Source organism: Doryrhamphus excisus, linkage group LG3, assembly GCF_037039965.1.
Source record: "Doryrhamphus excisus strain RoL-2023G ecotype Guam linkage group LG3, RoL_Dexc_Guam_v1.1, whole genome shotgun sequence".
Classification (NCBI taxonomy): Eukaryota; Metazoa; Chordata; class Actinopteri; order Syngnathiformes; family Syngnathidae; genus Doryrhamphus; species Doryrhamphus excisus.
The window spans coordinates 11,058,891-11,082,589 of NC_136359.1; positions in this window are offsets into that span (position 1 = coordinate 11,058,891).

Genomic DNA, 23,699 nt, shown 5'->3' on the forward strand with positions numbered 1-23,699 from the left:
AATATGATATTCCATTATTGGCCAGTATTAAGTCAATATGAAGTATTAAGTCAACATTAGAGCAGGTATTAAAGTCTTACTGTCAGTGGTAGAGCATCTTTCTACTCACTCCAACACCAACGTGCATCATCTCAACTCCTTTGTGTTCTCCTCCAACTGGTAAGATCACGTAGACCAGGGATCACATTCTGAAATTAAAATGAAACTATCAATTCAGTTTTGAGGTATTTATATAACAATATGTTTTTGTTATGGAGCTGTTTCTAATATTTTCCCCTTACAGGTAAACAATCATGTCCAGACTGCTGATATTGGCCCTGTGTGTGCTGCTCTTATCCACAATGACACCCAGCTCAGAGGCCAAACGTATACGTAAAGCCACTATTAACGACGGGGAACCTTTCAAAATCGCTGAAACTGAAGCTGCTGGACCGCAAGTTGTCCGACAACTGTGGAGAAACAAATGATGCTGTAATGATCACTCACTAAGTGAGCAAAATTGGAAGGAGTCAGAAAAGTCTTGCATTGCACTCTAATTCTTGTCCAGGGTGCTATTTTTATGGAGAAGACATACAATAAATGTTGGTGTTCATCTTATCATCCAAGATGTGTGCTTTTTTATTCAGGCAAGTAATTCATTGTATTGATAAAAGTATTAGGTAAAGTGACCATGGAAGAAAATATATGACATCGTGTATCACTAATTCTGGGATATCCTAATGTACTGATGTACTTTTGTACACTGAAAACTTTTTTCACCCATAAGGCCACCTTAGCGCTTACACAGCCATGCAAGCTTAGAAGTCATTAAGATGGTTAGCAAACATTTGTGAAAGCATTAATCATCCCGGTGGCTGGTAAAATGAGTTATGTAATGATGACACCTTAGCATCTCATCTTAGTCAAAAATATTAATGCTCAGAACAGAATATTAATATGATATTCCATCATTGGCCAGTATTAAGTCAATATTAAGTATTAAGTCAACATTAGAGCAGGTATTAAAGTCTTACTGTCAGTGGTAGAGCATCTTTCTGCTCCCTCCAACACCAACGTGCATCATCTCAACTGCTTTGTTTTCTCCTCCAACTGGTAAGATCACGTAGACCAGGGACCACATTCTGGAATTAAAATGAAACTATCAATCAGTTAATAATGTTCAGTTTTGAGGTATTAATATAACAATATGTTTTTGTTATGGTGCTGTTTCTAATATTTTGCCCTTTCAGGTAAACAATCATGTCCAGACTGCTGATATTGGCCCTGTGTGTGCTGCTCTTATCCACAATGACACCCAGCTCAGAGGCCTTACATGGTCAAGGAGGAGGTGGTGGAGGTAATGAAAGGGCTTTGGGGGTAGACCTCCAGAGAAGCTTTGCAAAAAAAAGGCTCAGTATTGGGTATGGTACCTATGCTAGAAGAGGAAGAAGAGGAGGAGGAGGAGGAGGAAGAGGAGGAATTGGGAGTCCCAGATAAGGTTTCTAAAAATAAGTAAACATTAAAACATGATTTTACTCAGGGTTGAGAATGTTTTTTTTATAGTTAGAAAATGATCCAAAACAATCTCTTTGTTTTTACTTCTCTTTGGCGGTAAAAGTTAAATATCCACATTGACCAAAACATAAACATCTGTATTGACCTCCCATATCTGGATGAAATATTTTGGTCTTGCCTTGTCACACAGACCTATGACAGTAGTGATGTAAATTCTGTCTCTTTTTAGACAGCCGCTTCTTTTGGCTCGGCCCGGCTCTTTCAGCTCCCAAGTGTCTTAATGTGTGTCCAAATCATGTGTATTGTGTAAAATGAATTGAATGTGTCCTGCTGCTGATTATCTCAAAGATGCTTCTGTCTCCACCTGCACACACACATACGTTAATATTCCATTAATCATGCTGAAAAACAAATGCATCGCCAATTCAAGTGTTAAGTCAACATTAGAGCAGGTATTAAAGTCTTACTGTCAGTGGTAGAGCATCTTTCTGCTCACTCCAACACCAACGTGCTGTTTCAGTCGATGTGAAGAAGTGAGTGAAGCATCGTCTCAACAACTTTGTTTCCCGACTCAAACAGGTAAGATCACTTCGATTGACTTCAATTCTGGAATTAAAATTAATCTATCAGTCAGTTAGCAGCTCAGAATTTAGCGGATGAAGAAAATCATAATAAAAGCATTGGTTTGGAAGTATTAACGTGACAGTATGTTTATTACAGCGGTAGATTTTTCCCTTACAGGTAAACAATCATGTCCAGACTGCTGATATTGGCCCTGTGTGTGCTGCTCTTATCCACAATGACACCCAGCTCAGAGGCTGTACATGGTCAAGGAGGAGGAGGTGGAGGCTATAAAGGGGCTTTGGGGGTAGACCTCCAGAGGCGCTTTGCAAAAAACCCGCTCTGTATAGGGTACGGTACCTATGGTGGAAGAGGAGGAGGAGGAAAAGGAGCAAAAGGATCAAAAGGAGGAGGAGGAGGAGGAGGAAGAGGAGGAGGAGGAGGAAAAGGAGCAAAAGGAGCAAAAGGAGGAGGAGGAGGAGGAGCAGGAGGAATGGGAGTCCCAGATAAGGTTTCCAAAAAATAAGTAAACATTAAAACATGATTTTACTCAGGGTTGAGAATCTTTTTTTATAGTTAGAAAATGATCCAAAACAATCTCTTTGTTTTTACTTGTTTTGGCGGTAAAAGGTCAATACAGATGTTTACGTTTTGGTCAATGTGGATATTTACCACCCATATCTGGATGAAATATTTTGGTCTTGCCTTGTCCCACAGACCTATGACAGTAGTGATGTAAATTCTGTCTCTTTTTAGACAGCCGCTTCTTTTGGCTCGGCCCGGCTCTTTCAGCTCCCAAGTGTCTTAATGTGTGTCCAAATCATGTGTATTGTGTAAAATGAATTAGGACTGTAAAAAAATGATTGGAATTGATTTATTTAAATCCTCAATGAACAGTTACAAAAAATAAAAAATATTATATAATACAAAAACAAAGACCAGTCGCAGTAAACAAGGTCACACTCCCAAGCTTTGCCAAGGACTTCTGGACAGCTGGCGAACCCCACTATCTAATTTTGTTGATTTAGGATTTGATAATAAATAAATCAACCTTTTGAAGAGCTAATTGAAAAGTGGTTAGGAGCTACTGGTTGGAGACCCCTGACTTTCCATGTATGAACGAGTGATAACGTGAGTGTTTACTTTATAGTGCAGACAATTTCGTCATAACATCAATAGTGGAAATGTGGCTATTACATGTTTTTTGCAGGACTACCTGTATTTAAAAATACACGTAGACACACTGTTTGTGGTGAAAAAGGCTATTAGCAACTCCAGACATCTGTGAGCTTGTCATTTACCTGCATGGAGGGAACAAACACTTCACCAAGAGTGACTTCCTGACTACAAGAATACCAAAGTCTGTTGCAGGCAAATGAATTACTCTGTAAAAGAACTTCCATAAGCATGCAAGGGTGGGAAAGCATGGAGGAACATCTGAGAAAAGAGTCAACCACATGACCGGTGACAATATTTGTGTAATAACGATGAGATGTTGGCATCTCAGCTTGGGTCCAACACATTAATATTCCATTAGTCAAACTGGAAACCGAATGTGGTTCATCATTGGCCAATTCAAGGATAAAGTCAACATTAGAACTGGTATAAAGTCGTAGTGTCAGTGGTACACCATCTTTCTGCTCACTCAACACCAACGTGTGAGGGAAGAAGTGAGTGGAGCATCATCTCAGCATCTTTGTTTTCTACACAAACTGGTAAGATCACGTAGGCCAAGATCACATTCTGGAATTAAAATGATCAATCAGTTAGCAGCTCAAAAGTTCAGTTCAGTTCTGAGGTATTAATGTAACATTATCTTAACTGTTATTGGGGTAATAGTTTGCCATGATGCACTGCACTGAGAGCTGTTTCTAATATTTTGCCCTTACAGGTAAACAATCATGTCCAGACTGATGACATTGGCCCTGTGTGTGCTGCTCTTATCCACAATGACACCCAGCTCAGAGGCCAGTCATGGTCAAGGTGGTGAAATCCACAGAAGGGATTCGACTGGAGGAGGCGGAAGCAGATCTACAAAAAGACTGCTCCCTTCAAGGAGCGGTGGCTACGGTGGAGGATATGGTGGAGGGAGTGCAACAAGGACGGGGGTAGTCAGGCCAATTCCAAGGGCCCCTGACAGACAGAAAAAAAGTGGTTATCGATATTGACTGGCCACCCCCCATATCTGATAAAAAACTTTGTTGGTGCCTTATCACACATATCCTGACAGCGCTTAGCAGCAGCCAGAGCGCTAAAATGTTGCCGATTACTAAAATGAAATCTGATTTTCAAAAAAGGGAAAACAGAAAGGAGAGAGAAGAGAGCGGAGAGTTGCTGTAGCCTGCCTTGGTGCTGCTTGGTGAATGACAGCAAGTTGTCTGACAACTGTATACAATACAATACAAATACAAATACAATAAATGTTGGTGTTCATCTTATCATCCAAAATGTGTGCTTTTTTATTCAGGCAAGTAATTCATTGTATTGACAAAAATAATAGGTAAAGTGACCATGGAAGAAAATATATGACATGTATCACTAATTCTGGGATATCCTAATGTACTGATGTACTTTTGTACACTGAAACCTTTTTTCACCCATCAGGCCACCTTAGCGCTTACACAGCCATGCAAGCTTAGAAGTCATTAAGATGGTTAGCAAACATTTGTGAAAGCATTAATAATCCCGGTGGCTGGTAAAATGAGTTATGTAATGATGACACCTTAGCATCTCATCTTTGTCAAAAATATTAATGCTCAGAAGAGAATATTATTAATATGATATTCCATCATTGGCCAGTATTAAGTCAATATTAAGTATTAAGTCAACATTAGAGCAGGTATTAAAGTCTTACTGTCAGTGGTAGAGCATCTTTCTGCTCACTCCAACACCAACGTGCATCATCTCAACTGCTTTGTTTTCTCCTCCAACTGGTAAGATCACGTAGACCAGGGATCACATTCTGAAATAAAATGAAACTATCAATTAAGTTTTGAGGTATTAATATAACAATATGTTATTGTTATGGAGCTGTTTCTAATATGTTTCCCTTACAGGTAAACAATCATGTCCAGACTGCTGATATTGGCCCTGTGTGTGCTGCTCTTATCCACAATGACACCCAGCTCAGAGGCCAAACGTATACGTACAGCTACTATGAACGGCGAAGAACCTTTCAAAATCCTTGACCCCAAGGAGACTGAAACAGCCCGAGAGCTAGTTAGTGGCCTAAAACTGGCTAAAAAGAAGTGATGCTATAATGATGACTTACGAATTGAGCAAAATTGGAAGGAGTCAGAAAAGTCTTGCATTGCACTCTAATTCTTGTCCAGGGTGCTATTTTTATGGAGAAGAAATACAATAAATGTTGGTGTTCATCTTATCATCCAAGATGTGTGCTTTTTTTATTCAGGTAATTCATTGTATTGATAAAAGTATTAGGTAAAGTGACCATGGAAGAAAATATACGTATGACATGTATCACTAGGTGTATCACTAATTCTGGGATATCCTAATGTACTAATGTACTTTTATATGTTGGAAGAATTGTACATAAAGTTATTCTATTTTTACTATATTCTTATGACCTATTTTCTTATGACCTACAAATATTTCATATCACTCACATAACAAAGTAAGATTAATGCTGTACATGTGTTTCATATCACTCACATAGCAAAGTGTCAGGTTTAAAAACCCGACACTTGTAAAAAACACTGCCTGTACAAAAGAAGACGCAGAGAGATGAGTTTCTTTTTACTTGCAAGGAGAGTGATCAGGAACCGTTCAGTAACAATTCGCCACCTCACTCTGAAGCAGTTCCTGCCCTCTTGCCTTTTTATTGAAGGAAGGCCCTGGTTACAATCAGTTTTCTGAGGGAAGGGGGGTTTAATTATTCCAGTTGAAACCAGTTTCTTTGTACAACATGTTATCCATAATGTGTGGACAATCTTCATCCTTGACATGTGATTCTCTGGTGATACACACATACCCTTTGAGGTCATCTACTTCTAACCCGTGCCTATGTCCCACGAGGGTGTTAAAACTATCTGCTGAGGAATGTTCTGTCATGTTCTGTTTTCCCTTAATCATGATGTACACCACAGTAGTGCAGGCGTCACAGCGTTAATCTTACATTGTTATGTGAGTGATATGAAGCACATGTACAGCGTTAATCTTACTTTGTTATGTGAGTGATACGAAATGTTTGTAGGTCATAAAGAAAAATAGGTCATAAGAATATAGTAAAAATAGGTCATAAGAATATAGTAAAAATAGAATAACTTTATGTACAATTATTCCAACACAAAGTAAGATTAATGCTGTGACGCTTGCACTTATGGTGTACATCATGATTAGAGAAAACAGAATGTGACAGAACATTCTCTCAACAGATTTATCACACTCTCGAGAGGAAATAGCTGCATGTGACCCGGAATGTATATGTGTGTGTGTGTGAGTGTCTCCAGAAGATCACATGCCAAGGAGGAGATACCCACACACTATGGATAACATGTTGTACAAAAGAACCGGTTTCAACTGGAATAGTTAAACCCCCCCTTCCCCTTAGCAGTTGAAATCTCGTGTACCTAGGGCGTTCCTAACTGAATAAAAGGCAGGAGAATGGAGACTGTTTCAGAGTTGGTAGGAGGATTGTAACTATGCAGTCTCCATCACTCTCCTTGCAAGTAAAAAGAAACTCAACTCTCTGTGTCTCTCTTTGTACAGGCAGTGTTTTACAAGCGTCAGGGTTTTTAAACCTGACATGTACACTGAAACCTTTTTTCACCCATAAGGCCACCTTAGCGTTTACACAGCCATGCAAGCTTAGAAGTCATTAAGATGGTTAGCAAACATTTGTGAAAGCATTAATAATCCCGGTGGCTGGTAAAATGAGTTATGTAATGATGACACCTTAGCATCTCATCTTAGTCAAAAATATTAATGCTCAGAAGAGAATATTAATATGATATTCCATCATTGGCCAGTATTAAGTATTAAGTCAACATTAGAGCAGGTATTAAAGTCTTACTGTCAGTGGTAGAGCATCTTTCTGCTCACTCCAACACCAACGTGCATCATCTCAACTGATTTGTTTTCTCCTCCAACTGGTAAGATCACGTAGACCAGGGATCACATTCTGGAATTAAAATGAAACTATCAATTCAGTTTTGAGGTATTAATATAACAATATGTTATTGTTATGGAGCTGTTTCTAATATTTTTCCCTTACAGGTAAACAATCATGTCCAGACTGCTGATATTGGCCCTGTGTGTGCTGCTCTTATCCACAATGACACCCAGCTCAGAGGCCAAACGTAGACGTACACCCACTATTAATGACGGGGAACCTTTCAAAATCGCTGAAACTGAAGCTGCCGGACAGCAAGTTTTCCGACAACTGTGGAGAAACAAATGATGCTGTAATGATCACTCACTAATTAAGCAAAATTGGAAGGAGTCAGAAAAGTCTTGCATTGCACTCTAATTCTTGTCCAGGGTGCTAGTGCTACTTTTATGGAGAAGAAATACAATAAATGTTGTTCATCTCATCATTCAAAATGTGTGCTGTTTTTAAGCAGGAAAATCATTTTATTTATTGGCTAAAAGTACTAAGTAAAGGGACCAAGGAAGAAAACATACAGTATGTACGTATATACACAAGTCTACATCCTTACACACAGAGGGACAACAGCCATGCAAGCTGAGAAGATGAGAAAGTGGAATAAAAATTGTTATCAAACACAATCTGTTGGCTGGAAATATGAGTTATGTAATGATGACACCTTAACATCTCATTAATATGACATTAACCATGCTCAGAAGAAAATATTGATATAATACTCCACCATTGGCCAATTCAAGTGTTAAGTCAACATTAGAGCAGGTATTAAAGTCTTACTGTCAGTGGTAGAGCATCTTTCTGCTCACTCCAACGCCAACGTGCTGCTTCAGTATCAGCCTTGATGAGCATCAGTTTGTTTTCGACTCCAGCTGGTAAGATCACATAGGCCAAAGGTCACATTCTGAAACTAAAATTAAACTATCAATCAGTTAGCAGCTCAAAATAAAAACCTTGGGTATTAATGTAACAGTATGTTAGAATACAGTATGTTTATAATAATAATAATAATAACAATAACACATTTTATTTGTATAGCGCTTTTCAAAATACTCAAAGACACTTTACAGAAGAGTGAAGTTGAATAAAGCAAGTAAACAGAATAGAAGACACACCAAAATACAACATTCATTGGTTAATACATGAGTAAAAACATGAGTACAGTTAAAACATGAGTAAAAGCGGAGCAGGGCACAGCAGTCAGATATAAAAAGTTAGACATTAAAAACAGATTTAAAGAGGTGGGTTTTGAGTTGTTTTTTGAAGGGGGGAAGGTCAGGGCAAGCACGGAGTGAATGGGGCAAAGTGTTCCAGAGGGTGGGGGCAGCGATGGAGAAGGCTCTGTCTCCCCAGGTTCGGAGCTTGGTCTTACAGGGGAGTGCCAGGAGGTTTGAGTCTGAGGAGCGAAGGGGACGCGGGGGATTGTGTGGATGGAGGAGGTCTGTGAGATATGGGGGGGGTCAGATCGTGGAGGGCTTTGTAGGTGATGAGAAGAATTTTGAAGTGAATGCGTTGGGGAATGGGAAGCCAGTGGAGGTTTTGGAGGACAGGGGTAATGTGTTCACGGGAGCGGGTGGAGGTGAGGAGGTGGGCAGCGGAGTTCTGAATATATTGTAGTTTGTTGAGGGTTTTGGATGGTGTACCGTAGAGAATGCTGTTGCAGTAGTCGATTCTGGAGGTGATGAATGCATGGATCAGGGATTCAGCGGCAGAGAATGTAAGTGATGGACGGAGTCGGGCTATGTTCTTAAGATGGAAGAATGCAGTCCGGGCTAACTGTTTGATGTGGGGTTCAAATGAAAGGGTGGGGTCTAGGAGGATACCAAGGTTGCGGAGGAGTGGGGATGGAGTGAAGGTGCCGCTGTCAAATTGAAGATGGAAATTATGGGTTGGGCGCTGTGGTGTTTTTGGGACCGATGATGATAATATCTGTTTTGTCACTATTAAGTTTGAGAAAATGTTGTTCCATCCAAGTTTTGATATCAGCTAAGCAGTTGGTGAGGGTGGAGTAGATGTTGGAGGTGATGGAGGTGGTAGAAATGTATAATTGAATATCATCGGCGTAGCTGTGGAAATTGAGGCCATGTCGACGGATGATATTGCCAAGTGGAAGGATGTAGAGGATGAAGAGAAGAGGACCAAGCGCCGAACCTTGGGGAACACCTTGAGGTAAAGGGGCTATGGAGGAGGAGCAGCTATTTATGTGCACGAACTGTTGACGATTGGTGAGGTATGATTGGAGCCAGGACAGAGCAGAATCGGTGATATTGAGGCTGGTTTTGAGGCGGGACAGGAGGATGGAGTGGCTAATGGTGTCAAAGGCTGCGGTGAGGTCTAGGAGGATGAGGATGGTAAGATGGCCAGAATCGGAGGAGAGAAGAAGATCATTGGTGATTTTAAGAAGAGCTGTTTCAGTACTGTGTTTGGGACGGAAACCGGACTGGAAGGATTCAAACAGGCTGTTGGAGTTGAGGTGAGATTGAAGTTGAGCAGCTATGACACGTTCAAGGATTTTGGACAGGAAGGGAAGGTTGGATATGGGACGGAAATTGGAGAGGTTATTGGGATCGAGACCAGACTTTTTGAGTGTGGGGGTGATTGCCGCCAGCTTGAGAGACTGTGGGACGGATCCAGTGATAAAGGAGGAGTTAATGATGCCTGTGATCAGCGGGGAGATGATGTGGAGGCAGGGTTTAATGAATGAAGAAGGGATAGGATCCATGTTGGAGTCTTTATACCGGTTAGTATTTCAGGGAGTTGCACGGGTGAGATAGGTGTGAATTTGGAGAGTCGTTGGGTGGAGCCAGATAGCGGAGGATCAGGGGGCATTATGGTGGTAATCATTATATTTTTCCCTTACAGGTAAACAATCATGTCCAGACTGCTGATATTGGCCCTGTGTGTGCTGCTCTTATCCACAATGACACCCAGCTCAGAGGCCGTACATGGTCAAGGAGGAGGTAGTGGAGGCAATGAAAGGGCTTTGGGGGTAGACCTCCAGAGAAGCTTGGCAAAAAAGCCGGTCCGTATCGGGTACGGTGGCTATAGTGGAGGAGGAGGAGGAGGAGGAGGAGGAGGAAGAGGAGGGGGAGGAGGGGGAGGATGGGGAGGAGGAGGGGGAGGAGGACGAGGAGGAGGAGGACGAAGAGAAGGAAGAGAGGAGGAGTAGTCCCAGATAAGGTTTCCAAAAAAAAGTAAACATTAAAACATGATTTTACTCAGGGTTGAGAATGTTTTTTTATAGTTAGAAAATGATCCAAAACAATCTCTTTGTATTTACTTCTTTCTGCTCCCTCCAACACCAACGTGCTGTTTCAGTCGATGTGAAGAAGTGAGTGAAGCATCGTCTCAACAACTTTGTTTCCCGACTCAAACAGGTAAGATCACTTCGATTGACTTCAATTCTGAAATAAAAATTAATCTATCAGTCAGTTAGCAGCTCAGAATTTAGCGGATGAATGAAATGATAATAAAAGCATTGGTTTGGAAGTATTAACGTGACAGTATGTTTATTACAGCGGGAGATTTTTCCCTTACAGGTAAACAATCATGTCCAGACTGCTGATATTGGCCCTGTGTGTGCTGCTCTTATCCACAATGACACCCAGCTCAGAGGCCAAACGTATACGTACAGCTACTATGAACGGCGGAGAACCTTTCAAAATCCTTGACCCCAAGGAGACTGAAACAGCCCGAGAGCTAGTTAGTGGCCTAAAACTGGCTAAAAGGAAGTGATGCTATAATGATGACTTACGAATTGAGCAAAATTGGAAGGAGTCAGAAAAGTCTTGCATTGCACTCGAATTCTTGTCCAGGGTGCTATTTTTATGGAGAAGAAATACAATAAATGTTGGTGTTCATCTTATCATCCAAGATGTGTGCTTTTTTTATTCAGGTAATTCATTGTATTGATAAAAGTATTAGGTAAAGTGACCATGGAAGAAAATATATGACATCGTGTATCACTAATTCTGGGATATCCTAATGTACTGATGTACTTTTGTATGTACACTGAAACCTTTTTTCACCCATAAGGCCACCTTAGCACTTACACAGTGTAGCAAAATCTAGTTTTTAAATATTTGTCTTCGACATAGGGTAGATGAGTATCAGGTCAAGCTGTGACCTGTACCAGTAAAGGGTCAGTTAACAGATGGTCAGGGCACAATATTCTGTGTTGTGGTTCTTCTCATCTTTGCAGAGCTCATTGGGGAAGACCCAAAAGGCCAGGAGGGTCTTAGGTATTTACGATCATTTACCCAGGAGGCAATAAAGATAACGGGGTGAAGGAGGAAGTATCTGGTCCGGGAATGGGATCCTGGTCCATTCCCCACACATCCCCCCAACTCCACCCCATCTGAGGAGATCTACAAAAAGCCCTGGGATGCAAGAATCGGGGCTGACTTTCCTTCTTATCGTCGGGAGGTTGCAGGCGGACATTGGAAGAGAAACTCAGCCCAGGATCCTGTGTTTTTGTGAAATTATTCTGTCTGATCTTGTTATACAATACATAGTGTTAACTTGTACTAGTGTGTGAGTTTTATTCCTTCTCATAAGTGGAGATTAACGAATACGCTTGGGTAGATGAAATTTACTTAAACAAGTGGTCTTGGAGGCCTCAATTAGGTTGAGGAGAATTTCTTCTACAACAACAGCCATGCAAGCTTAGAAGTCATTAAGATGGTTAGCAAACATTTGTGAAAGCATTAATAATCCCGGTGGCTGGTAAAATGAGTTATGTAATGATGACACCTTAGCATCTCATCTTAGTCAAAAATTTTAATGCTCAGAACAGAATATTAATATGATATTCCATCATTGGCCAGTATTAAGTCAATATTAAGTATTAAGTCAACATTAGAGCAGGTATTAAAGTCTTACTGTCAGTGGTAGAGCATCTTTCTGCTCACTCCAACGCCAACGTGCATCATCTCAACTGCTTTGTGTTCTCCTCCAACTGGTAAGATCACGTAGACCAGGGATCACATTCTGAAATTAAAATGAAACTATCAATTCAATTTTGAGGTATTAATATAACAATATGTTATTGTTATGGTGCTGTTTCTAATATTTTTCCCTTACAGGTAAACAATCATGTCCAGACTGCTGATATTGGCCCTGTGTGTGCTGCTCTTATCCACAATGACACCCAGCTCAGAGGCCGGAGAAGGTCAAGGAGGAGGTGGTGGGGGCCTCCAGAGAAGTTCTAAAAAAAAGCCGCCCCCCATCGGGTACCATGGAGGGGAGGTGCCTATGGTGGAGGAGGAGGAGGAATGGGAGTCCCAAGATAAGGTTTCCAAAAGACAGTAAACATTAAAACATGATTTTACTCAGGCTTGAGAATCTTTTTTTATAGTTAGAAAATGATCCAAAACAATCTTGTGTATTTGGTAATCAATACGCCCTCTCCCACATTGTTCGATGGTCCTTGAATGCACCATGTAACTTTAGTTACTAACTTTAGTTACTAAAGTTACATGCATACGTTTGTATCCCGTCAGCTAGTTTGCTGCTACTATTAACTGTACATCCATTGTCGTCTTCACGGTAAGCTCATATGTGAGATAATCGCCACCAGCCCAGACTCTGGCTTATTGTTTAAGACAACCGGTTGCTAGGTCTGCAATACCTGTTGCATGTATCTCTAATCGATTCATCTACCGATCCAGGAGGCTGCTGCAGCCGTAACTCTTTCTTGTCAAACCGGATATCCACACCTGAGAAAAGAGTCAACAACCTGACTGGTGATCTGTTTAATGATGAGATGTTGGCATCTCAGCTTGGTCAAACATGTTAATATTCCATTAATCATGCTGAAAAACAAATGCATCGCCAATTCAAGTGTTAAGTCAACATTAGAGCAGGTATTAAAGTCTTACTGTCAGTGGTAGAGCATCTTTCTGCTCCCTCCAACACCAACGTGCTGTTTCAGTCGATGTGAAGAAGTGAGTGAAGCATCGTCTCAACAACTTTGTTTCCCGACTCAAACAGGTAAGATCACTTCGACTGACTTCAATTCTGGAATTAAAATTAATCTATAAGTCAGTTAGCAGCTCAGAATTTAGCGGATGAAGAAAATCATAATAAAAGCATTGGTTTGGAAGTATTAACGTGACAGTATGTTTATTACAGCGGTAGATGTTTCCCTTACAGGTAAACAATCATGTCCAGACTGCTGATATTGGCCCTGTGTGTGCTGCTCTTATCCACAATGACACCCAGCTCAGAGGCCGGACATGGTCAAGGAGGAGGAGGTGGTGGAGGCTATAAAGGGGCTTTGGGGGTAGACCTCCAGAGGCGCTTTGCAAAAAACCCGCTCTGTATAGGGTACGGTACCTATGGTGGAAGAGGAGGAGGAGGAAAAGGAGCAAAAGGAGGAGGAGGAGGAGGAGGAGGAGGAGGAGGAGGAGGAGGAGGAGGAGGGGGAGGAGGAGGAAAAGGAGCAAAAGGAGGAGGAGGAGGAGCAGGAGGAGGAGGAGGAGGAATGGGAGTCCCAGATAAGGTTTCCAAAAAATAAGTAAACATTAAAACATGATTTTACTCAGGGTTGAGAATCTTTTTTATAGTTAGAAAATGATCCAAAACAATCTCTTTGTTTTTACTTGTTTTGGCGGTAAAAGTTCATTACAGATGTTTACGTTTTGGTCAATGTGGATATTTACCTCGCATATCTGGATGAAATATTTTGGACTCGCCTTGTCCCACAGACCTATGACAGTAGTGATGTAAATACTGTCTCTTCTTTTGGCTCAGCCCGGCTCTTTCAGCTCCCAAGTGTCTTAATGTGTGTCCAAATCATGTGTATTGTGTAAAATGAATTAGGAATGTAAAAAAATGATTGGAATTGATTTATTTAAATCCTCAATGAACAGTTACAAAAAATAAAAAATATTATATAACACAAAAACAAAAACCAGTCGCAGTAAACAAGGTCACACTCCCAAGCTTTGCAAGGACTTCTGGACAGCTGCCGAACCCCACTATCTAATTTTGTCGATTTAGGATTTGATAATAAATAAATCAACCTTTTGAAGAGCTAATTGAAAAGTGGTTAGGAGCTACTGGTTGGAGACCCCTGACTTTCCATGTATGAACGAGTGATAACGTGAGTGTTTACTTTATAGTGCAGACAATTTCGTCATAACATCAATAGTGGAAATGTGGCTATTACACGTTTTTTGCAGGACCATCTGTATTTAAAAAAACACGTAGACACACTGTTTGTGGTGAAAAAGGCTATTAGCAACTCCGGACATCTGTGAGCTTGTCATTTACCTGCATGGAGGGAACAAACACTTCACCAAGAGTGACTTCCTGACTACAAGAATACCAAAGTCTGTTGCAGGCAAATGAATTACTCTGTAAAAGAACTTCCATAAACATGCAAGGGTGGGAAAGCATGGAGGAACATCTGAGAAAAGAGTCAACCACATGACTGGTGACAATATTTGTGTAATAACGATGAGATGTTGGCATCTCAGCTTGGGTCCAACACATTAATATTCCATTAGTCAAACTGGAAACCGAATGTGGTTCATCATTGGCCAATTCAAGGATAAAGTCAACATTAGAACTGGTATAAAGTCATAGTGTCAGTGGTACACCATCTTTCTGCTCACTCAACACCAACGTGTGGAGGGAAGAAGTGAGTGGAGCATCATCTCAGCAACGTTGTTTTCTACACAAACTGGTAAGATCACGTAGGCCAAGATCACATTCTGGACTTACAATGATGAATCAGTTAGCAGCTCAAAATTTAGCGAATGGTTGAAAGAACAATAATGTTCAGTTCTGAGGTATTAATGTAACATTATCTTACTGTTATTGGGGTAATAGTTTGCCGTGATGCACTGCACTGAGAGCTGTTTCTAACATTTTTCCCTTACAGGTAAACAATCATGTCCAGACTGCTGATATTGGCCCTGTGTGTGCTGCTCTTATCCACAATGACACCCAGCTCAGAGGCCGGAAATGGTCAAGGAGGAGGAGGTGGTGGAGGCTATAAAGGGGCTTTGGGGGTAGACCTCCAGAAAAGCTTGGCAAAAAAGCCGGTCCGTATCGGGTACGGTGGCTATAGAGGAGGAGGAGGAGGATGGAGAGGAGGAGGAGGGGGAGGACGACGAGGACGACGAGGAGGAGGGGAGGAGGAGAATGAGGAGGAGGAGGAGGAGGGAGCGGGCAGAGTTCCAGATAAGAATTCCAAAAAACAAGTGAACATTAAAATATGATTTTACTCAGGGTTGAGAATGTTTTTTTATAGTTAGAAAATGATCCAAAACAATCTCTTTGTTTTTACTTCTCTTTGGCGGTAAAAGTTAAATATCCACATTGACCAAAACATAAACATCTGTATTGACCTCCCATATCTGGATGAAATATTTTGGTCTTGCCTTGTCACACAGACCTATGACAGTAGTGATGTAAATTCTGTCTCTTTTTAGACAGCCGCTTCTTTTGGCTCGGCCCGGCTCTTTCAGCTCCCAAGTGTCTTAATGTGTGTCCAAATCATGTGTATTGTGTAAAATGAATGAGGAATGTGTCCTGCTGCTGATTATCTCAAAGATGCTTCTGTCTCCACCTGCACACACACACACGTTAATATTCCATTAATCATGCTGAAAAACAAATGCATCGCCAATTCAAGTGTTAAGTCAACATTAGAGCAGGTATTAAAGTCTTACTGTCAGTGGTAGAGCATCTTTCTGCTCCCTCCAACACCAACGTGCTGTTTCAGTCGATGTGAAGAAGTGAGTGAAGCATCGTCTCAACAACTTTGTTTCCCGACTCAAACAGGTAAGATCACTTCGATTGACTTCAATTCTGAATTAAAAATTAATCTATCAGTCAGTTAGCAGCTCAGAATTTAGCGGAGGAATGAAATGATAATAAAAGAAGTATTAACGTGACAGTATGTTTATTACAGCGGTAGATGTTTCCCTTACAGGTAAACAATCATGTCCAGACTGCTGATATTGGCCCTGTGTGTGCTGCTCTTATCCACAATGACACCCAGCTCAGAGGCCAAACGTATACGTACAGCTACTATGAACGGCGGAGAACCTTTCAAAATCCTTGACCCCAAGGAGACTGAAACAGCCCGAGAGCTAGTTAGTGGCCTAAAACTGGCTAAAAAGAAGTGATGCTATAATGATGACTTACGAATTGAGCAAAATTGGAAGGAGTCAGAAAAGTCTTGCATTGCACTCTAATTCTTGTCCAGGGTGCTATTTTTATAGAGAAGAAATACAATAAATGTTGGTGTTCATCTTATCATCCAAGATGTGTGCTTTTTTATTCAGGCAAGTAATTCATTGTATTGATAAAAGTATTAGGTAAAGTGACCATGGAAGAAAATATATGACATCGTGTATCACTAATTCTGGGATATCCTAATGTACTGATGTACTTTTGTATGTACACTGAAACCTTTTTTCACCCATAAGGCCACCTTAGCGCTTACACAGCCATGCAAGCTTAGAAGTCATTAAGATGGTTAGCAAACATTTGTGAAAGCATTAATAATCCCGGTGGCTGGTAAAATGAGTTATGTAATGATGACACCTTAGCATCTCATCTTAGTCAAAAATATTAATGCTCAGAACAGAATATTAATATGATATTCCATCATTGGCCAGTATTAAGTCAATATTAAGTATTAAGTCAACATTAGAGCAGGTATTAAAGTCTTACTGTCAGTGGTAGAGCATCTTTCTGCTCACTCCAACGCCAACGTGCATCATCTCAACTGATTTGTTTTCTACTCCAACTGGTAAGATCACGTAGACCAGGGACCATGTTCTGAAATTAAAATGAAACTATCAATTCAGTTTTGAGGTATTAATATAGTATGCTATTGTTATGGAGCTGTTTCTAATATTTTCCCCTTACAGGTAAACAATCATGTCCAGACTGCTGATATTGGCCCTGTGTGTGCTGCTCTTATCCACAATGACACCCAGCTCAGAGGCCGGACATGGTCAAGGAGGAGGTGGTGGAGGCTATAAAGGGGCTTTGGGGGTAGACCTCCAGAGAAGCTTGGCAAAAAAGCCGGTCCGTATCGGGTACGGTGGCTATAGTGGAGGAGGAGCAGGAGGAGGAAGAGGAGGGGGAGGATGGGGAGGAGGAAGAGGAGGGGGAGGAGGAAGAGGAGGACGAAGAGGAGGAAGAGAGGAGTAGTCCCAGATAAGAATTAAAACATGATTTTACTCAGGGTTGAGAATGTGTTTTTATAGTTAGAAAATGATCCAAAACAATCTCTTTGTTTTTACTTCTCTTTGGCGGTAAAAGTTAAATATCCACATTGACCAAAACATAAACATCTGTATTGACCTCCCATATCTGGATGAAATATTTTGGTCTTGCCTTGTCCCACAGACCTATGACAGTAGTGATGTAAATTCTGTCTCTTTTTAGACAGCCGCTTCTTTTGGCTCGGCCCGGCTCTTTCAGCTCCCAAGTGTCTTAATGTGTGTCCAAATCATGTGTATTGTGTAAAATGAATGAGGAATGTAAAAAAAATGATTGGAATTGATTTATTTAAAACCTCAATGAAAAGTTACTAAAGATAAATAATATAAAATATAATACATAAACAAAGACCCATCGCAGTAATAGTAGGTCACACTCCCAAGCTTTCCCAAGGACTTCTGGACAGCTGCCAAACCCCACTTTCTAATTTTGTCGATTTGAGTATTTGAGAATAAATAAATCAACCCTTTGGAGAGCTACTTGAAAAGTGGTTAGGAGTTACTGGTAGCTAATGAGCTACTGGTTGGAGACCCCTGACTTACCATGCATGAACGAGTGGTAACGTAAGTCAATGTTTACTACATCGTGCAGACGATTTCATCACAATATCAATAGTGGAAATGTGGCTATTACACGTTTTTTGCAGGACTACCTGTATTTAAAAAAACAGGCGTAGACACAGTTTGCGGTGAAAAAGGCTATTAGCAACTCCGGACATCAGTGAGCTTGTCATTTGCATGCACACAGGGAACTATCTCTTCGCCAAGAGTGACATTTGCAGGCAAATGAATTACTCTGTAAAAGAACTTCCATAAACGTGCAAGGGTGGGAAAGCATGGAGGAACATCTGAGAAAAGAGTCAACCACATGACTGGTGACAATATTTGTGTAATAACGATGAGATGTTGGCATCTCAGCTTGGGTCCAACACATTAATATTCCATTAGTCAAACTGGAAACTGAATGTGGTTCATCATTGGCCAATTCAAGGATAAAGTCAACATTAGAACTGGTATAAAGTCATAGTGTCAGTGGTACACCATCTTTCTGCTCACTCAACACCAACGTGTGGAGGATAGAAGTGAGTGGAGCATCATCTCAGCATCTTTGTTTTCTACACAAACTGGTAAGATCACGTAGGCCAAGATCACATTCTGGAATTAAAATGATCAATCAGTCAGCAGCTCACAATGTTCGGATGGTTGAAACCTCAATAATGTTCAGTTCTGAGGTATTAATGTAACATTATCTTACTGTTATTGGGGTAATAGTTTGCCGTGATGCACTGTACTGAGAGCTGTTTTTAATATTTTGCCCTTGAAGATAAACAATGTTGAGACTGCTGATGTTGGCCCTGTGTGTGCTGCTCTTATCCACAATGACACCCAGCTCAGAGGCCGTACATGGTCAAGGAGGAGGTGGTGGAGGCAATGAAGGGGCTTTGGGTGGAGGCCTCCCAAGAAGCTCTGAAAAAAAGCCGCTCCCTTTCGGGTACGGTGGAGGAGGTGATGGAGAGAAGAGACGTGGTTGGAGTCTCCATGGCAGAAGCAGTTCTGCAAAAAAACACGCATATCTGGAGTATTGGCCAATCTGGGTGAAGGAGTTGGACCAGCAGCAAAGGGAGCCATCACAAAAGAAACTCTGAGGTCTACCCATGGGTATGGCTATGGTGGAGGATTTAGGCGCCGTATGGCGGGGGGAAGTTTGGACATTTCGAAGGGCCCTTGACAGACAGAGGTTCCAAAAGTTATTTAAATGAAGGTTCTAATATTTAAATATCATTTGTTGCCTAGTTTTTAAAGTGGCCCTCTTTGTCCGTATCTGTACTGACCTGTCCACCTTCAAAACTCATTTACTTTATTGTACATTGTATTGATTTCATTGCTTGCTTTATAAAGTAAGCAGAGAGTATAGGATTATTATTATTCCATCATTTGACAAGTCCACATTAGAACAGGTATTAAAGTCTTACTGTCAGTGGTACAGCATCTTTCTGTTCATTCCACCCCCAACGTGCAGCTTCAGCATCACAGGAACATTTACTGAGGATTGAAGCAAAGCAAAAAAATCCTTCACTGATGGACGAGTTGTGAAGGTGTTAATTAACATGGGTCTTTGTAATGTATTTTTGTTGCTGTTCATTAAGGTTTAAATACATCCATTTAAGTAACACATTTCATATGGCTCATATGGTTAGGCTCTCTTAAAACAGCCAAATGTATCATCAGTCATTAGGATGTGAAGGTGGGCCGGAAAAAAAGTCAAACATTTAAGAAAAAATGTTGGCTGGTAAAAATGTGTTATGTAATGATGACACCTTAGCATCTCATTAATATGACATTATATATATGAAAATATTGATATAATACTCCATCATTGGCAAATTCAAGTGTCAAGTCAACATTAGAACAGGTATTAAAGTCTTACTGTCAGTGGTAGAGCATCTTTATACTCACTCCAACGCCAACGTGTTGCTTCAGTATCAGCCTGTGGAAGGGATGAACTGAGTGGAGCATCATCTCAACGACTTTGTTTTCTCCACAAATTGGTAAGATCACGTAGGCCAAGATCACATTCTGGAATTACAATGAAACTATTAATCCGTTAGCAGCTCAAAATTTACCAGATGATTGAAACGATAAACTTTTGAGGTATTTTAGGTATTAATGTGGTAATAGATTTTCAGGGATGTACTACTGCACTGAGAGCTGTTTCTAATATTTTGCCCTTACAGGTAAACAATCATGTCCAGACTGCTGATATTGGCCCTGTGTGTGCTGCTCTTATCCACAATGACACCCGGCTTAGAAGCCAGACATGGTCAAGGCGGTGAAATCTACAGAAGGGGTTCGGTTAGAGGAGGCGGGAGCAGTTTTGGAAACAGACCGCCCATTTCAGTGAACGGTGGATTCAGAAGGGCACGCAACACAGGCGAGGGCAGACAGGCCAATTCCAAAGGCCCCTGACCAAGAGAAAAATTAAAATATAATTTTACTATCTTGGTTGAGAATGTTTTTGGTCTCACTTTTCAATAAAGTAAACAAAAATGTAGTAGTTACTGAAGAACAAATGAATAACTAATGAGTAGTGGTTAGGGTTAGGTCAGTTCCTCATTAACTACTGTCATTTTGTGTATCTTATTTGAAAGTGTTACCATGTTTCTCAACTACACAATCTTTATAAAATGCTGATAAAAAAGCAAAGTCTTTGTTTTTGTTTTTAATTGTTTTTGTCAGTAAAAGTAAAATATCCACATTGCCATGTTTGCCATGTTTTAATGTGCACCTCTGGTTGAATTTGCCTGGAACTGCTCTTGCACATACACAGGAGAAAGTGACAATCATGTTTTCAAAATGTAACTTGGCAAAAAAAAAACAGGTGCTGTATTGTAAACTTCTTAGCCTTATTTCTTTTGTTTTTGCTTGTGTTTGTCTCCTCCAATTACAGTATATCCAGTTTGGGATGCCAGGCTAATGTATCTGTACACTGTAACTCAGAGACTGTACAAAGAGGAGTGGGGCCTGTTCAGTCAAAAGCTCTCATTGCGTGCACAAGACTATATTTTGCGGGCGGAACCCCTTTTGTGGAGCAGTGATTAAAGATTGGTGTCTCAGAGGTCCCATGGTAGCGTACTGGACGTGTGTTAGCCAGAATCTAGCCTTGATGCTGGAATTTAGACAGTTTAAAGTAAACCCTACTGGGAGAGAGCGACCACCAGAAAAAGCAACATAACACACAAGCAATGATGTGCAGTCAGTGATTCTTGGCTGCAGTGCTTCCAGTAGTGTATGTAAAGGTTATATATTTTTTATCCAATTTGTTTTCAGCTTCTATGCGTTGCCATTTATGCTGCAATGCAATGCAGCGCAACACAATGAAATAAGCAAACTGTAATGCAACCAAACTCACAGGGCATGACAGTACCCCCACCCTCAAGAACGGATCCCATACGTCCTAAAATCCAAATTCAAAAGAGGAGTGAATGGTTGGAGGACAGGTGGTGGGTCGCTGTATTTGTATGTACACTGAAACCTTTTTTCACCCATAAGGCCACCTTAGCACTTACACAGCCATGCAAGCTTAGAAGTCATTAAAATGTGAAGGTGGGGTGGGGAAAATGTTAGCAAACATTTGTGAAAGCATTAATCATCCCGGTGGCTGGTAAAATGAGTTATGTAATGATGAAACCTTAGCATCTCATCTTAGTCAAAAATATTAATGCTCAGAACAGAATATTATTAATATGATATTCCATCATTGGCCAGTATTAAGTCAATATTAAGTATTAAGTCAACATTAGAGCAGGTATTAAAGTCTTACTGTCAGTGGTAGAGCATCTTTCTGCTCACACCAACGCCAACGTGCATCATCTCAACTGATTTGTTTTCTACTCCAATTGGTAAGATCACGTAGACCAGGGACCACATTCTGAAATTAAAATGAAACTATCAATTCAGTTTTGAGGTATTTATATAACAATATGTTTTTGTTATGGTGCTGTTTCTAATATTTTCCCCTTACAGGTAAACAATCATGTCCAGACTGCTGATATTGGCCCTGTGTGTGCTGCTCTTATCCACAATGACACCCAGCTCAGAGGCCGGACAAAGTCAAGGAGGAGGTGGTGGAGGCTATGAAAAGGCTTTGGGTGGAGGCTTCCAGAGAAGCTCTGAAAAAAAGCCGCCCCCAAGAGGGTACCATGGAGGAGGTGGTGGAGGAGGAGGAGGAGGAGGAGGACGGAGCAGGCGCAGTCCAAAATAAGGTTTCAAAAAAACATTAAAACATGATTTTACTCAGGGTTGAGAATCTTTTTTTATTGTTCAAAAATTATCCAAAACACATTAATATTCCATTAGTCAAACTGAAAAATGAATGTGGTTCATCACAGGCCAATTCAAGGATAAAGTCAACATTAGAACTGGTATAAAGTCATAGTGTCAGTGGTACACCATCTTTCTGTTCACTCAACAGCAACATGTGAAGGGAAGAAGTGAGTGGAGCATCATCTCAGCATCTTTGTTTTCTACACAAACTGGTAAGATCACGTAGGCCAAGATCACATTCTGGAATTAAAATGATCAATCAGGCAGCAGCTCCAAATTTAGCAGATGGTTGAAACAACAATAATGTTCAGTTCTGAGGTATTAATGTAACATTATCTTACTGTTATTGGGGTAATAGTTTGCCATGATGCACTGCACTGAGAGCTGTTTCTTATCCACAATGACACCCAGCTCAGAGGCCGTACATGGTCATGGAGGCAGTTGTGGAGGCAATGAAAGGGCTTTGGGTGGAAGCCTCCAGAGAAAATCTGCAAAAAAAAAACGCTCCCTATTGAGAACAGTGGCCATGGTGGAAGAAGAGGTAGCAAGAGAGAAGAAAAGGTGGACTCCAAAAAAAGTGTCCAAAAAATAAGTAAACATTAAAACACGATTTTACTCAGGATTGAGAATGTTTTTTTATAGTTAGAAAATGATCCAAAACAATCTCTTTGTTTTTACTTCTCTTTGGCGGTAAAAGTAAAATATCCACATTGACCAAAACATAAACATCTGTATTGACCTCCCATATCTGGATGAAATATTTTGGTCTTGCCTTGTCACACAGACCTATGACAGTAGTGATGTAAATTCTGTCTCTTTTTAGACAGCCGCTTCTTTTGGCTCGGCCCGGCTCTTTCAGCTCCCAAGTGTCTTAATGTGTGTCCAAATCATGTGTATTGTGTAAAATGAATTAGGAATGTAAAAAAAATGATTGGTTTATTTTTTGATTTATTTAAATCCTCAATGAGCAGTGACAAAAGATAAATAATATTATATTATACAAAAACAAAGACCCGTCGCAGCAGTAGTAGGTCACACTCCCAAGCTGATTTGATAATAAATAAATCAACCCTTTGGAGAGCTACTTGAAAAGTGGTTAGGAGCTACTGGTGGCTCATGAGCTACTGGTTGGAGACCCCTGACTTACCATGTATGAACGAGTGGTAACGTAAGTCAATGTTTACTACATCGTGCAGACGATTTCGTCACAATATCACTAGTGGAAATGTGGCTATTACACGTTTTTTGCAGGACTACCTGTATTTCAAAAAACAGGCGTAGACACAGTTTGCGGTGAAAAAGGCTATTAGCAACTCCGGACATCAGTGAGCTTGTCATTTGCATGCACACAGGGAACTATCTCTTTCCCAAGAGTGACATTTGCAGGCAAATGAATTACTCTGTAAAAGAACTTCCATAAGCATGCAAGGGTGGGAAAGCATGGAGGAACA